At 36.8% G+C, this 3,085-nt stretch overlaps 1 pseudogene across 1 annotated transcript; it reads right to left on the reverse strand.

Annotated features, from left to right (window-relative positions):
* Positions 1-427: 427 nt before the first annotated feature.
* On the reverse strand, positions 428-1,462 carry LOC104589979 (NDR1/HIN1-like protein 6 pseudogene; annotated as a pseudogene). The gene has a single exon (XR_016085865.1). The product of XR_016085865.1 is annotated as an NDR1/HIN1-like protein 6 pseudogene (transcript).
* Positions 1,463-3,085: the final 1,623 nt, after the last annotated feature.

Consider the following 3,085-nt stretch of genomic DNA (forward strand, 5'->3'; position numbering starts at 1 on the left):
ATTCAATTCAAATTAGATATAAATTGAAGGAAGAAGATCCAATTTAAAATGAATCAAGTCCGTTTGCAGCCCAATTGAAAATCGATGCGTTAAACATAAACAAATACTTCCTTTCACAAAAGCCTGTAAAAATATAGGGAGATAACAATAATTGAACACTAGACCATTTGCTCAAATAAATTCTCAAACCATCTCAAGAAAAACCATTCAACATAAACACTTAAACTGTTAGATGAAGTTTTTGAATAGATTTTTATTCTCTAACGCTTCCTACTCTACAACAATAAATTGGACGGAGGAGCATAGCTCATGCAGTTTCAGGCAGCACTTTCTGCAACGAGGTTGGCAGCTAATGGTAATTAATCTTATCTACCTCAAGAAATATGTTTTTCATACAAGAACAACTGTCTGTCACTGATAGATTTCCCGACAAATGAATCCCAATACTACTGATCAGTATAATAAGGAGTACATGAATGGTGTGGAAACAAACAAATCTCCACATCTCTTAGGGAAAATGAATCAACCATCTAATTAATCTAAAAGAAAAAGAAAAACAGGAATTATTTAACAAAGAATTCAAAGCCTCAATCCAAACTTACAGCTACTGGTTCTGATGCTGACCAAACCATTGGCAGTCAGACTATCCACCACCAAATCGCATCTGACCAAGAACTTCACCTTATTCAGCTTCAATTCCCCAAGCTTCACTCTCACCGGCACTCTGGCTTTAAGATTCAACGGTATTCTCCCAGTCTGCTGCTGCGTTGCCAATGCCGACATCAAGGTACTTCCATCTGGGGCCTGACCCGTCAAGGCTACGACAAGAACAGTCTTGTTCCGGTGACCCTGATAAAACACTGGTAGAGACCCTTCACAGAGCTTAGCGTCTGTGTAATAAACACTAAGCTGGCTTCCATCCTCGTAGTATATTCCAATTTTCTCGTTCGGGTTCCTCGCCGTGATTGTAACGTCGAACTGAGCGTGAAGGCTTCCATCAAAGTTGAGTTGGAAACTTGTGATACTCAGGCGATCGATGGAGTATTGTGGGATCTTTGGTTGGAAGACGATGTAAAGAATGACGCCGGCAACTGAGACGGAGATGACCACAAGTGAGAGGAGACAGAACGTCCAACACAAGTACCTGCAGCAACAATTACCCCTCTTCGGTGGCTTTGAGTGGCTCACCGGAAAAGTCCTGAGAGGCGGAGGAGGGAAGTCATGTTGAAGGGGGTCACCTTTCTCCGATCTTGACGAGTCACGGGACATTAATGGCGCTGTGGGGCGCGCTTCAAGATCGACTGGGTGGATTCTCTGATGATCAGCCATTGCTAGTCTCTAGCTAATGGAAATGGCCTACACCACTACCGCAATCTTTCGCTTCTAATGGAGGCGCATTGTTAAATAGATCAATCCATGAGCTTTTTATACTTGCAGATTTTTTTTTTTTGACTTAGACCTCCCCTAAAATTTCTCCTAAACACTGAATCACCCCTTCGTCTTTCAAATTGGACTTAGACTTCCCGTGTCAGGTTCATAAACCCTTTCTTTAAGGAAGAAAAAAAATGGCTAATATACCCCAAAATAAAATTTAGGATTAAATGGGTCGAAGGGAAAAAAAACCTAATTGTCTTTAACATTGAAATAGTGAAAACTTGACTGTCATTTATACAACTCTTGGGTTTTTCCAATCAGAACTTGCAAACATAAAAAGATCATTATAGTTCTTCTTTATCTCTATGAGAAAATCAGAATGTATTATGGGTTTTTACATTTTGATTATATTGTACTGTTTGAGTGGATACAAATTTGGAAATCTATAGCTGTAATTTCATATTCATTTTTTTAATAAATTTCAGCTATTTCCTTTTAAGTACTCAGCAAGAAAATGAACGCTCTCCATTGCTATTTCCTTCTCTTCCATTATTATATTCACAAGCCGTCCTTTTATCTAAGACTTCTTTGTTTTCCTGCTGCTTTATCTTATCCAATTACAATTTCCTTATTAATTAGTTTCATTCTTTGCAAAGAGTTGTGCACAATGGCCCCAATCGTTGATGATGGTAATCTACATCTTTAGCCACTGATTGTTAAAAAGAAAGAAAGAATGACTGATTTTCTTCTTACAGTTTATGTAGAGGAAGCTGCTGGAAAAGGAAGGGTTTTGTTTAGGTTAGACATTCACGGTGTAAAGAAAAGAAAGGACGACGGGTTTTCTTCTTACATTTTATGTTGAGGAAGTTGCAGGAAAAGGGAAGGCTTTTGTTTATGTTTAGACAACTAATTAAAGGGGCAAGTTTTCTTAAAGGAAAAAATGGGTAATAATTTAATAAAGGGCAAAACTGGATTTTTCAAAAAATCTTAAATTGCATATAATGTTACTTGCTAATAGATATGGATGGAAAACTGACGGATGGGAGGTTTAAGTGCAAATTGAAAGATGAGAAAATGTTTAAATATTTACGAGAAATCTTAGGGGAGGTTTAAATCTTTAACAGATTTACCCAAATGAAGAAAAAATTACAAACTACCACTCCGAATACAGAGGAAAGTGACATTTTAGCCTTTCAAACTTTATCTATAACAATGACCACCCTGAACTTTCAAATAGGGAATTGTTCCATTAATGGGCTCAGGGTAAAGGTTAAATTATTAAAATGCCCATTTGAAATTCAATGAGTTAATATTTAAATAGAAAAAGGCATGGCAAAATAAGGTATCTCTTATTGAAGCTCACATCAGTGCCCCACAGGGCGCACCCCACTGATATAAGGCTCCACAACACATCCCAACCGTGGAACATCTCCCGTAGCCCAATGCATGCTGAGATGTGTATATGGAGCGTCTGATGTGGGGCGCTGATGTGATCTTTTATTTTACCCCTTTTTTGTTTTGCATTAAAATGCTCATCTTACTCTTTTTTTTTTCTTTTTTTTTCTGTTCTTTTGATTATATTCCTATATTATCTGCAATTTCATTTTTTCTTTATTTTTTCAACTTTTTATTACATTTTATCAATTTTCTATGAAATGGTCTAATAAAATGACATAAGGATAATTTTAGGTTTTAAAAATCTAATTAAACT

The sequence above is a fragment of the Nelumbo nucifera genome, chromosome 4 (genome assembly GCF_055504915.1).
Source record: "Nelumbo nucifera cultivar China Antique chromosome 4, China Antique-T2T, whole genome shotgun sequence".
Classification (NCBI taxonomy): Eukaryota; Viridiplantae; Streptophyta; class Magnoliopsida; order Proteales; family Nelumbonaceae; genus Nelumbo; species Nelumbo nucifera.